Source organism: Notechis scutatus, chromosome 2 (assembly GCF_049901735.1).
Source record: "Notechis scutatus isolate UNSWTSFEM ecotype Mainland chromosome 2, rNotScu1.2, whole genome shotgun sequence".
Classification (NCBI taxonomy): Eukaryota; Metazoa; Chordata; class Lepidosauria; order Squamata; family Elapidae; genus Notechis; species Notechis scutatus.
In genome coordinates this window covers 14076536-14090408 of record NC_142010.1, presented here as the reverse complement: position 1 = coordinate 14090408, position 13873 = coordinate 14076536, and the positions used below count along the sequence as shown (strand labels likewise).

Sequence of the window (13873 nt, the reverse complement as noted above, 5' to 3'; positions counted from 1 at the left end):
GCCCTCCAATGGCCCAATGGGGAAGCGCCTGGAGTTCCCTTTCTTTGGTGGAGGGCGCCCTCTGGTGGAGTTGGGGCAAAGGGCCAGGATGGAAGAAAGGGCGGGAAAGAGGAGCGCATGGGGGAGAAAGGAGGGGGCAGGGATGATGGGCTTGGGAGTAGCAGGAAAGGTTCCTCTCCGGGGCTTCCTGTTAAGTCTGGGCGGTGGGTCCCAAGGAGAGACGAGACTCGAAGTAGTGACAACAGCTCTTTATTAAGGAAACCAGATACTGAGACAAGACTCCCAGCCGAGGCAGCTCCTTTTATAGAGCTGGCTGCGGCTAGGCAGCCTATGGCATGCATTTGAGCTTGCCGCGCTTGGTTTTACCCAATCGCAGCAGCCGAATAAGAACCAATCAGAACGCTTAGTTTTGTCCAATCACGGTCCGGATTTTCCAGACCAATAGGAATGCAGGCCTACAAGCCTGCTAGTATGGAACACCCCTCCCCTCTTGGTTCCGTCCAAGGGGCGGGGTAACGTAATCACGCACGTAGGCAGGTCTTCGTACCTGCCTACTAGACTTGCGCAGTTCACAATGTCTCTGTTCACTATCGGGTTCGGACGGGCTCTGCGTCGCTCTCGAGCTGCAAGATGGAACTGCCTGGAAGGGTGAGCCGGTCCTCTGGCTGCGATTCCCGCCTGGTGATTCCGGGTCGGTTGGGTCGTTTGCTCTGCTGCTCCCGCCTGGGCTCTCTGGGCTGGTGGAGCTTGTCCGGCTGCTGCTTCCAGGCGAAGTGCCCATCTGCCACGACTCCCTTCTGGCTGGTAAGTATTGTTGGTTTTTGTTTAATGACTGTGGGGGGTGTTCTACTTGTACAGATGTTCGTTCATTTTCTGAACTTGAGGTTCCCCCCTCTGATTTCTTGGTTAGAGTCTATGAGGGGAAAGCGGCCAGCCTGGATCTTAGCTGGTCAATATGACGTTTCCACGACCTCCCATCGGTGGTCTCGAGCCGGTAGGAGCAGGGGCCTGTGACTTGGGTGATTTTTGCAGGGATCCAAAGTGGGTCCCCTGTAAAGTTTTTGGCAAATACAGTGTCTCCTACCTTGAAGGCGCGGTGCTTGCTGCTGGAACCAAGGGGTTTTTCTGGGGTGTAAGCAGGGTGCAGGCAGTCTAGAGGTGACCTGAGTCTTCTGCCCATTAATAGCTCTGCTGGGCTCTTGTTGGTGGTGGTATTTGGTGTGATATGTTGTAGAAGAAGCATCCTGGTGATCTTCTCGTGGATGTTGCCATGTTCCATTTTGTGCAGAGTTTTTTTTGTAAATTGAACCATGCGTTCAGCTCTACCATTCGCCACTGGGTGAGCTGGCGATGTCAATGCGTGTTGGATGCCGCGGTTTGCCAAGTATTGTTCAAAAGCCAAGGCGGTAAATTGTGGCCCATTGTCAGAAACGATGACATCTGGCAGACCATGCATTGCGAAAAGTTTATTTAATTTCTTGATGACAGCTTCTGTGGTGGTTGTCTTCATTGTGCTCACCTCGAGCCAATTTGAATAAGCGTCAACAGTTATTAAGAAGGTGTGCCCCTTGGTTGGCCCTGCGAAGTCAATATGGATGCGCGACCAAGGGCCTCTAGGTGTTTCCCATTCTAATGGTGGGGCATTAGGGGGAGCCGAGCGAGTCTCTTGGCATCTGTTACAAGCGGCGACCCAGGTTTCAATTTGCTTGTCCATGCCTGGCCACCAAGCGTAGCTCCTGGCCAGGGCTTTCATGCGCACAATACCAGGGTGCAAGTCATGCAGCAAGTCTAAAACTTTTTTCTGTAGTGTCTCTGGTATTACTACCCGGTCTCCCCACAACACACAACCTCTTTGCGAAAAGGGTTCAGTTTGTCGGTTTTTAAACGGTTTTAAAAGTTCGTTTGGCTCGGTTTCTGGCCATCCCCTCTCCACCCAGCTGAGAACTCGCGCCAAGCGCCTGTCTTTCCTATTTTCATGGGCGATGTCTTGCGCGGTTACTGGTGGCATGGGGATCATTTCAATTTACAAGACTGGTAATGTGGGTGCTGGGTCTTCTTGCAGGTCTGGCAAGGGGGAGCAGCTTAAAGCGTCGGCATGCGAGATTGTCTTGCCAGGGTGATGTATCAATTTGTAATTATAAGCGGCAAGAAATTCAGACCATCTAGTCATTCTAGATGACAAGATGTGTGGGGTGGGCTTGTCACCCGCCAATATGCCAAGTAGGGGCTTATGGTCTGTAATAATGGAAAATGTCCTACCATAAATGTATTGTGGAATCTCTTTACTGCTGACACGATGGCAAGGGCTTCTTTGTCCAGCTGGCTATAGTTCCTCTCTGGCTTGGACAATCTTCTGGAAAAGAATGCAACGGGGGCTTCTGTTCCATTTGGTAAAACGTGGCTCAGGATGGCGCCAACCCAAGGCGATGCGTCGCAAGTAACAGTCAGAGGTAGCGTTTCATTGTATTGCATGAGGACTGCGTCTGAAGTCAAAAGGTTTTTTATCTGGTGAAAAGCATGCTCTTCTCGCCGTCCCCATATCCAGGAAGCCTTTTTATCAAGGAGTCTATGCAGAGGTTCTGCGACAGTCGTTTTCTGGGGTAGAAAAATGTTATAGAAATTAATGAGTCCGAGGAAGGCTTGGAGGTCCGTTTTGTTCTTTGGTCTGGGGGCGTTTTTGATGGCTTTCAATTTTCTGGAGTGTTGGTATTCCTATCAATTTGGTCTTGTATGAAAATCGGATGAGTTCCTCGTCTATCCTCTTGTCTAAATCAATGATGAAGATGAACAGATCTTGCGAATCCTCCTGTTCTGTTCTTTTTTCCATGTCCAGGAGACTCTTGTGTACTTCGAGGAGGTGGCTGTGTATTTCTCTGAGGAGGAATGGTCTCAGCTGGATCCTGACCAGAAAGTGCTGCATTCAGAAGTCATGCTTGAAAACCATAGGAACATGGTCTCTCTGGGTAAGAGTTTTCTAGTCCCCAATCAAGAAGAGAGATTATAGTTAGTTTTTTATTAAATAACCACTAATCAGATATCATCTCCTAGGAGGGAGAAGGAAAGGACCTGGCCTTGTTGTGATCCAAGGAAGGAAAGAGTCAATGTCTCTTTGCTTAGATGCTTTCTGTGCCATTTCTTATCTGTATTTTCCCATTTCTATTTGAACTTATCTGTGGAGGCTGAAAAGAATGAGATGTGCTTTTATGTGTTCTCTGGAGGTGCCAAGAAGCAGCCTTTGAAAAAGTGAGAGGAGCGTGTTTTCATTTGTCCTCTGAAACCTCCCCAAATTGTGTGAGAAGAGAAGTTTCACACTCAGCCCATGGGAGCCCATGGAATCCAATTCAAGAACAAAGGCCTCATGCAGTGTAACTCAGAGCATCCTAGGGTACCAGTAATACCCGATTTATGACAGTTCACTTAGCAACCATTCCAAGTTATGACCAGCCCTCCTCTAGTACTTGAGACCCAGTCCCCTCACAAAGACTTTTTACCTGGATCTCGTGAAGTCCTCAGTTTTTAAAAGAACACAGGCCTAAAGTACTGCGGTGCGAGATCACAGAAGATTAGTAGCATGAGATCTTGCACTATTGGGCTTATGTGATCTCATACTAAAGTACTTTAGGCCTCCATTCTCTGAGAACCAGCGCCTGTACCAGATATGGTCATAGAGCCCTTGCAAGCTGATGAGACTTTGGGGCAGTGAAATAGCCATTCTTGAACCACCTCAACCTTTCCAGTCTCAACACAAGGAGTGTTTATAAGGTAATGGGAGGCTTCAGCAAGGGATTTTGTTCCAAAGTCTCATCGCTGGGATCAAGGAACGGACCGAGCGGGGGTCCCGCCTGCCAGACAGACACCGTTGAGCAGCTGCTCCAAGATACACTGGGGAAGAAGGAGCTTGTTTCAAAATTGTTTAATTTTAGTCTCTGCTGAAATTAAGGCCCCCCTATAAATCTAATTCCTCCTTGGATGTTTCCCTTGATTACTCCTTAACTCAAAACTGAGTGAGATATGCATATATAAAGATAATTGTAAAGAAAGAGATGTTTTTCTAGATATTTTCAAAGCTTTCGTGACTCATGAATATAGAAATCATGACGTCTATATCACATCACTATAGGCATGCAAACATACAACCTAATGGAATTTTTGGAGAAATTCAGAAAGAAATTCACTTGACTTTCTACACTTTGATCTTTTTCTCTAACCTTGTTATCATTTTTGTCGCCCTTTTGCTTTGAAGGTAATATTGGGCAGGAGAATCAAGATTCCTGTGAACTGTTCCAAGTGATCAATGCTAAAGATGGCACGGAGAAGTTTGGAATTCAAATGGAATTCGAAATCCATGAGAGAAACCAGTCAAAGAATTGGAATCAGGAAAGCTCATCTTCCTCTGATGCTCTGATGCAAGACTTTCTTGCACAACAAGAGAAAATAAGGAAAAAATACACTGAAAAAAGTGTGAAGCTAATCAAAGCTAAAGTAAATGAACACTATTTAACTCAAAACAAAGGAGATTATGCTATAAGAAGACACAACGGACAAAATTACAATGGGACATTCATTCTTCCTCTTGGGAATAACTTTCTTATATCTCAAAAAGTAATTGACACAAAAGAGAGGCCTTATAAAAGTTTGGATTGTGGAAAATGTTTTAGAACAAGCAGGCAACTTTCTTTCCATAAAAGGATCCACTTGGGAGAGAAACCCTATAAATGCATGGAATGTGGAAAGACCTTTGCTCATAGCAATACACTTACTATCCATGAAAGGATCCACACAGGGGAGAAACCATATAAATGCATGGAATGTGGAAAGACCTTTGCTCAAACAGGTCATCTTATTTCCCATAAGATGATCCACACAGGAAAGAAAGCATATAAATGCACGGAGTGCTGAAAGGCCTTTGCTCAAAGAGGTAATCTTACTACCCATAAGATGATCCACACAGGGGAGAAACCATATCAATGCATAGAGTGTGGAAAGACCTTTTCTCAAAGAGGTAATCTTATTTTCCATAAGATGATCCATACAGGGGAGAAACTGTATAAATGCATGAAGTGTGGAAAGACCTTTACTCAGATCAGTACACCTACTATCCATGAAAGGATCCATCCTCCACTTAGAAACAAACAACCTACTTTCTAATAAACAATTTGGTTTCAGGAAAAAACTATCATGTAATCTGTAACTATTACAGTGCAAAAACATAGGGACTACACAACTCGATCAGAGTGAAGCAATAGACACAATCTACATAGACTTCTGTAAAGACTTTGATTCAGTGGTACATGACAAACTTCTCCTAAAACTAAAATCTTACGGTATCTCTGGACCCCTGCATAACTGGATAGAAGCATTCCTGTCAAACAGACAACAAATGGTGGTCAAAATTGGGAGCATCCTATCAAATTCTGTACATGTCAACAGCGGTGTCCCCCAAGGCAGTGTTCTAGAATCAACTCTTTTCATACGCTACATAAATGACCTCTGTGATCATATCAAGAGCAACTGCGTTCTCTTCGCTGATGATGTAAAGCTATTCAACACCACAGACAATACTGCTACCCTTCAAAAAGACCTGGACTATGTATCAGAATGATCAAACAAATGGCAACTTCAAATCTCAACACATAAATGCTCTGTCCTACATATTGGCAAAAAAAATCAGAAAATAAAATAGAGGCTGAATAGTCAAGACCTTGTTGATGATCCAAACTCTGTCAAGGATCTTGGAGTACTCATCTCTAATGATCTAAGTGCTAGAGCCCACTGTAACTACATAGCCAAAAAGACATTAACCTAATCTTAAGCCTTTTCTCTGGTTATATTACACTAATAACTAGAGCATACAAAACATTTGCTAGACCAATGCTCGAATACAGCTCGTCTGGAACCCACATTACATATCTGATATTAACACAGTTGAGAAAGTCCAGAAATATTTCACAAGAAGAGTTCTCCACTTCTCTACTCATTGCAGAATACCTTATGCCACCAGACTCGAAATTCTAGACCTAGAAAACCTAGAACTATGCCGCCTTCAGTCCAATCTAAGTATAGTATACAAAATCATACATTGCAATGTCCTACCTGTCAATGAATACTTCAACCATAACAACACAAGGGTAAACAATAGATACAAAGTCAAGGTTAATCGCACCAAACTTATACGACTTCAGCAACAGAGTGGTCAATGTCTGGAATACTCTACCTCAGTGATCCCCAACCTTTTCGACGCCGCGTGCCCGGTACCGGCATCAGCTGGGCGCCGCGTGACCGGCACCGGCATCAACTGGGCGCCGCCATCTTTTTGACGAAAAAGTGCTTCCGGTGACCTCACCGGAAGCACTTTTCGTCAAAAGATGGCGGCGCCAGCGCTCCGGTGAGCTTTTGGGTAGAAATGGCTTTCTACCTGGAAAAGCTCACCGGGCTAAGCGCCATCTTTTTGATGAAAAAGTGCTTCCGGTGAGCTTTCTACCCAGAAAAGCTCACCGGAAGCACTTTTTTACCAAAAAAAGATGGCGGCGCCCAGCAACCAGCGGCCCGGTAAGGCTTGTTCCGCGGACCGGTACCGGTCCGCGGACCGGCGGTTGGGGACCCCTGCTCTACCTGACTCTGTGGTTTCTTCCCCAAACCCCAAAATCTTTAACCTTAGACTGTCTACTATTGACCTCACCCTTTTCCTCAGAGGTCTGTAGGGGGCGTGCATAAGCACACCAACGTTCCTACCGCCTCTGTCCTATTGTTTCTTTTATTTTTTTATTTTTCTTATATGTTAGGAATATAAGTCACCTAACAGGTATTTGGATTGGAAATATATAAACCAAGATAGACATTTTAATACTGTACCTTTAAGAAAATGCAAAAATGTAATTGGGTGTGGTTTCTCAAATGGCCATAAGATGGAGCCAGAAACCTGGGTTGTCTTAGAGCTGACACTTAGTCTCAGAAGAGAGTGTGTCTCAGTCTCTCTGTTTTTCCTCTGTTGGAGAGTATTGCCGTTCCTCCTAATTGACTGCTATTCCTGGATTTGATGTAAATCTGATACTGAACTGTTTTTGATACTGGACTTTGTTATTGGATTATCCCTGGACTAAAAACTGACTGATCTTACCTGTGAATGACTTTGGACTGCTTGTTTTGAACTTTGCTTAAAACCTTTATTGGAAGTAAAAACCAACATTTACTGTACAGTGTTTCTGAGTGCTGTGTGTGTATTATTCAAACACTACTCTCAAATACGTGTTCCTGTATGTGCTCATTCTAACGGGGAATTACCTCAACATATTCATGTATTCATAATGATATTTTTACTTATACCTATTATCTTGTAAGCAATTGAATAAATAAATAAATAAATAAATAATAAACCCTATAAATGCATGGAGTGTGGAAAGACCTTTGCTCATAGCAATACACTTATTATCCATGAAAGGATCCACACGGGACAAACCATGTAAATGCATGCAGTGTGGAAAGACCTTTACTCAGAGCAGTACACTGACTACCCATGAAAGGATCCACATGGGTGAAACCATATAAATGCATGGAATATGGAAAGACCTTTGCTCAAACAGGTCATCTTATTTCCCATCAGATGATCCACACAGGAGAGAAAGCATATAAATGTACAAGTGCAGAAAGACATTTACTAAGAGCGGTGGACTTAGAAGACACAAAAAGCTCCACTCAGGAGAGAAACCATATAAATCCATGGAGTGTGAAAGGACCTTTGGTCATAGCAGTACACTTACTTCCCATGAAAGCATCCACAAAAGGGAAAAACCATATAAATGCATAGAGTATGGAAAGGCCTTTGCTCAAAGAGGTAATCTTATTTCCCATAAGATAAACCACACGGGAGAAAACATATAAATGCATGGAATGTGGAAAGACCTTTGCTCATAGCAGTATACTTACTTCCCATGGAAGGATCTACACAGGGGAGAAGCTGTATAAATGCATAGGGTATGGAAAGACTTTTGCTTATAGTAGTGGCCTTAGTGGCCACCAAAAGGTCCGCTCAGGAGAGAAACCATATAAATGCATGGACTGTGGAAAGACCTTTGCTCAAAGAGGTAATCTTATTTCCTATAAGATCCACACATGGAACAAACCATATAAATGCATAGAGTGTGGAAAGACCTTTACTCAGAGCAGTACATTTACTATCCATGAAAGGATCCACAAAGGGGAGAAACCATATAAATGCATGGACTGTGAAAAGACCTTTGCTCAAAGAGGTACTCTTATTTCCCCATAAGATGACCCACACATGGGAGAAACCATATAAATGCATAGAGTGTGGAAAGACCTTTGCTCAGAGGTAATCTTACTTTCTGTAAGATGATCCTCACAGAGGAGAAACCATATAAATGCATGGAGTGTGGAAAGACCTTTGCTGATAACTGACCTAATAATACACAAAAGGATCCACATGGGGGGAAAGCCTTTTAAATGCATGGGGTGTGGAAAGTCCTTTGTTCAAAGTGGTCATCTTATTTCCCATAAGGTGATCCATACAGGGGAGAAGCCATTTAAGCGCATGGAGTGCGGAAAGACATTTACTCATGGCAGTACACTTACTTACCATGAAACGATCAACATAGTGGAGAAGATGTATAAATGCATGGACTGTAGAAAGACCTTTGCTCAAAGAGATAATCTTTTTCCCCATAAGATTATCCACACATGGGACAAACCATATAAATGCATAGAGTGTGGAAAGACCTTTACTCAGAGCAGTACATTTACTGTCCATGAAAGGATCCACAAAGGCGAGAAACCATATAAATGCATAGAGAGGAAAGGCCTTTGCTCAAAAAGGTAATCTTATTTCCCATAAAATGATCCACACAGGACTTCCGGTTTGAGCTTCTTCGGTGACAGACCAAAACCTCGTGTCTGTGAGGCTTCGATCCGTGCTCGCCGCTGGAGCGCCCCGAGCTGGCTGGTTTCGGGGCTAAGCTACCCCGTAGAGGTGAAGAAGGGGGAGACTGCCTGCAGGTTGAGGAGAGCCGCATCTCTCCTCCCCGGCTGGCCATTACTCCCTTTCCCAAAGGCAGTTGTAGTGGTGGTCAGAAATGGCCACCACAAAGAAGAACTTGACTGGAAAAGAATGTGCAAGAGGAAGATAAGAAGAGAAAGTTTTGGTTGACTGGGTCAAACAGCAAAAGCAACAAATAAGGTACCCTGGAATTTAAATTTAATAACATTGTTCCCAAAGAAGATTTTGAAGCTGCGAAGGAGAGAGAGAAGGGAAAGGATTAGGTTTTTTTTTCTTCCTTTCCTTATACTGACAGCTAAGAGACTTAAGCAAGAAATTGGAAAAGAATCCACTTTGACATTAATAGGCATCTAAGCTGAAAATAAAAGTCAAAGGGATAATAAAGATTTCTGGATATTTAAAAGTTTTTAAAAGCAGGAAAGGAGAAAAAAAAAGAATAAAAGGGCAGGATCTGGAAAAATGGAGGAGACTGCCTGGAACCAAGGAATGGAACTTTAACTAAAAGGAACTTACAGTTCCTTCGTGGAATTTTAACAAGATTTCTCAAAGATACATCTTAATTGAAACTTGGTAACAAAATAATAGAACCCCAGGAAGAGAAAGTGGAAAAAAGAAGCAGAAAGAAACAGCCTTGGATTATTTGGATTACTTGGTGATTTTTGGTTTTTGCATCTAGATGACTAAAATTAACCATGTGGTTGTTTAAAAGTCTTTAAAATGGTATCACTCTTAGAAGAACTGAAAATGGAACTTAAAAAATTAAAAGAAGATGCACAAGAAGGGAGAGGTTCTTTTGGCTTCGTATTTCAATTCTTAGAAATGGAGATCTGGAACTATGAGAAACAACAAGAAATGCTTGCAGAACAAGAAGATTGGGAAAAAGAAGAAGCCATCTTTAATGATCAAATAATTTTAAGTGGGGGGAAAAAAGAAAAGGGGGGAAAGAGAGTGAAAGGTTTAAGACTAGAAAAAACAACCAAAAAGAAGAAGAATTTGAAAGATAAGTATAATATTAGAAAGCAACAGAAAAGGGGATTACAGATGAGAGAGTTAGAAGTAGAGAGACGAGGGGGTAAAAAGGGGAGGGAGAAGAAGAGGGGGAAGAAGGCAAGGAAAAGAAGTTGTAAAAGACAGAAACAAGAAATGGAGAAACAGGGAAAAGATATAAGGATTGTAACCATAAGCTTGTTTAGAGATAGTGGGTGAAAATTTAATTGCAAAAGGGATTCTGCAAAGGTACATAAGATAGCATTGTTATATTATAAACAGAAATAATTTTAGAAAATATGATTAAAATAATGGATATTTACTGTAATGTAGTTGAATGTTTGGTAATAAATAAATGAATTAAAACGATTGAGAGAATTAAATGGGAACATTTTTAATTATTAGTAATGATTTATAAAAATATAAGTGAGAAAAATGGAAAAAAAAGAATTAACTATGGAAAGTTTATAACGTGTTCCCAAGGAAGTATGATATTTAATTGAAAAGAAATGTTAAAGATGTTAAGATTTTAATGAATATTAATGATAGAATTGAATTGGAATGGAATGTGTGCTTTATTTACATATATATATAATTTTTTCTTTTTAAGAATATAGTGTGTATTTTAAGAATGTACCAAGCAGAATTCGATTGGAAGTTATGTATTATATTGAATGCTATAATCTTAAAGGTATACATTGAAGCTTAAATAAGAGTTTGAATGGATAAAATTAAAAGATATAAAGGTGTCATACTCCAATTGGTAACTACAGGGAAAAATTTGTTTAATAAGAAAAGATCATATGAAATTGAAACAGGACAGACAAAAGTATAAATATAATGATTTGATTGAGACGAGATAATTAAAATAAAGTTGAGAAAATTAAGAGGGGAAAAACTATGTAGAAAATATAAAACGGTAATAAGATATGGAATAGAATATAAAAATGAGCATGAAATTGAGTTTGGTGTCTGTATGAAGAAGTGATAACCTGGGACCATGCTATTTTCAAAAAAGATGTTTTATTTGTATTTTATTTTTGTGAAAATCCAAATAAAACTTTCAAAAAAAAAGATGATCCACACAGGGGAGAAACCATATAAATGCATAGAGTGTGGAAAGACCTTTGCTCATAGCAGTACACTTACTTCCCAAGAAAGGATCCACACAAGGGAGAAGCTGTATAAATGCTGGGGGGCACATGATCTTTCCTTAAATCTGGATGATTTCCTTGGGATATTTTATGGGGTGAGTGAGACCAGCTAGTGTCTTTAAGTGGTGCAAATGGATCTAAGGATTGTTTCTCCTGGGTGTGCTCTTTCTGGAGAGCTTAAATGACCTCTCTGCTAAAGGGTTTGACTATATGAGCAAGAGATGGCTGCTGAGAGTTACCATTGCATTTGAACTATTTTAATTCCTCAAGGAGCTCTGGCAACATGCCTGACTTGTAACTCTGGCTTGCAGATATTTTTAATCTAATGATTGGTATTTAGGGCAGCTTTTTGCAAGCAAAGAAGCTTTTTATATTTTTGTACAGGTAATCCTTGACTTACAACAGTTCAGTGACCATTCAAAGTTACAATGGCATTGAAAAAAGTGACTTATGACCATTTATCACACTTATGATGGTTGCAGCATCGCCACAGTCATGAGAGGCCAGGTGAGAAGCGCCCCTCGATGTGAGTGATGTTGAGTTGGCCATGCCCAGCCAGTCACACGACCACCAAGTGATGCCCATGCAGTCACGTTACCACCAAGCCACACCTAGCCAGTCATATGACCACCAAGCCATGCCCAGCCAATCACATAACCACCAAGCCACGCCCACATAACTGGTAAGAAATTTGAACCCACCCGTGTTCAGCCCAGAGCCAGGAGGGTCCTCGGCAGTTTCCCCTTTGACGTACAGTCCCAGACCTTCTCCCCCCCAATACATGAACGGCTGGGTGGATGGAATGCTTTGGTTGGTGAAGGGCCGAAGGGGAAAGGGATACTCAAAGGCTGGAAGGGATCTTAGAGATCTTCTAGTCCAACCCCAACTGAGCAAGGGAGATCCCCAGGGCAGGAGTGGGACCGGTCGGTCTTGCCCTCCAGGAAGGGTCGAAAGTGGGGTTTCTCCCCACCCAGAGCCCAGCCAAGACCCCCGATCCCCCCTTCTCTTCCGGCCCAAGCCCAGAAATTAGGGAGGTCCCCTGTCTGAGCAGCGGCTCTTCCTTGGTCCCCCTCCCCAATTCTCAGCCGAAGGACAAAGGACCCTCCCCGCAGTTTCCCCTCTGGAAATCTTGAAGGCGTTTTTGTCCACAACTCCCTCCAACTTTTGTATGTGTGTCATAGAAAACTTCTTTTGAAGGGAAATTTCGTTTCCAAATAAAGGCAGCTTTTCCCACCTTTCCAAATCTCTGCTTTGATTTGAAATAAACCTTTAAACTCAATAAATCTGACAAACATTTTAGGTTATGAGCGAACCGGATTCTCCATTCCTGCCTTTGCTGTTTGCCAGGGAACTTAACGCTTTGAGTGTGAGAATTGTGGGAGGAAGATTTTATTCACGGGGAGAGGAATCAGCCCTGGGACTCCGTCCTAAGAATCTACCCTCTGAGATGAACTTCTTTCTTCTGGAGGGGAAATATTTTGCCCAAAGGAGAAGAAAAAATCCATTTCCTCAGATATTTATAAGAGGATCTGAGCGGATTTTCTTCCTTGTAAAAGATTTCAGTATTATTTAAGAAGGATGGATGGATGGATGGAGAGTATATTAAACCAAAGAATAAATTTATAATTTTAAATAATTATGGAATTTTAATAGAAATTCTGGGGACTTCAGTAATCCCATATCCCCACTAAAGGATTACAGCCTTTTAACCATTACAGTCTGGAAATCTCCCCCAAAAAAAAAAAAACTATCCCAAAAAGCAGAGATTCTGTTTCTTGTGCTCATCTTTCACTACATCCATAGAAAACATTTATTCTAGTCTTCTGGAGAGATTCGAGTTCCGGTGAGTTAAGCAAAGGCGGGTTAAACAGATCCTGAATTCCGGATTCTTTTTGAAAAGTTTTGGGGGGTCCAGAGTTGGCCTGGATCCTTTCCAGGAATGGGGGCTGGAGGGCTCAAATTCCCCCCTGGCCCAGCACCAGCCCCAGCAGGCCAGAGCCAGCCCCCCCTCTCCCGCAGCTGAAGGAGGCAGCAGAGTCCTCATCTGCCCCGGTTGTGTATCTGGACACAGCGGGTCACACAAAGTCAGGCCCAGATTCAGGCAGCCTCTGTCCCCCCCCCCCAATATTGTGATTTTCTCTGTTCTGTCACACACACACACACACACACACACACACACACACACAGAGTTTCTTTCTCCAACCCCCATCAGCTGCAGAGCTGCTTCGGTTCCGCTTCCCCAGCCCCAGTCTGAAGCGTTGGGCTCCTCTGAAGCAGAACTGAGGAACTGGCCAGCCAGGATCCAGCAGGCAACAAGCCTGGATTCTTCACCAGGGTAGCTCAGGGACTGTCCTCCTCTGCCCTGTGGCTGAGTCTCCAGGTGGAGCAGCCCCTTGTTCCTCTGGCCCACTGGAAGTGGATGAAGGGGCTCTTCCCGACTCCCAAGGAGACCCTGAAGAGCCCAGGAAACAAACCGATGGAGGGTTGAAAAAAATGTCATTCAAAGGACCCAAATTCTCCCCCTTCAGAACCGGTTTTTTATAGTAGTTTGTTAAACCCATTTGTAACTTCCTCATTGAGGCCAGCAGAACATGAAGCTCTGAAGCCTTTTCTCATTGCGGGGCATGAACATTATGAGGTTAAGAAAATCTTGGACTCTAAGATTTTCAGAGGGAAGTTACAATATCTAATTTATTGAAAAGGCTATCCTATTTCACAAACA

The 13873-nt window shown here is 42.8% G+C and overlaps 2 pseudogenes across 2 annotated transcripts in view; both read left to right on the top strand.

Annotated features, from left to right (window-relative positions):
• The window catches only part of LOC148131794 (uncharacterized), a 31579-nt pseudogene extending 22703 nt beyond the window's left edge, over window positions 1-8876 (top strand). The window contains exons 5-6 of the transcript XR_015748300.1: window positions 4244-5118; window positions 7377-8876. The product of XR_015748300.1 is annotated as an uncharacterized LOC148131794 (transcript). The remainder of the gene's footprint in view (window positions 1-4243; window positions 5119-7376) is intronic.
• The window catches only part of LOC113427945 (DLA class II histocompatibility antigen, DR-1 beta chain-like), a 318237-nt pseudogene that overhangs the window by 65250 nt on the left and 239114 nt on the right, over window positions 1-13873 (top strand). The window lies entirely within an intron of this gene.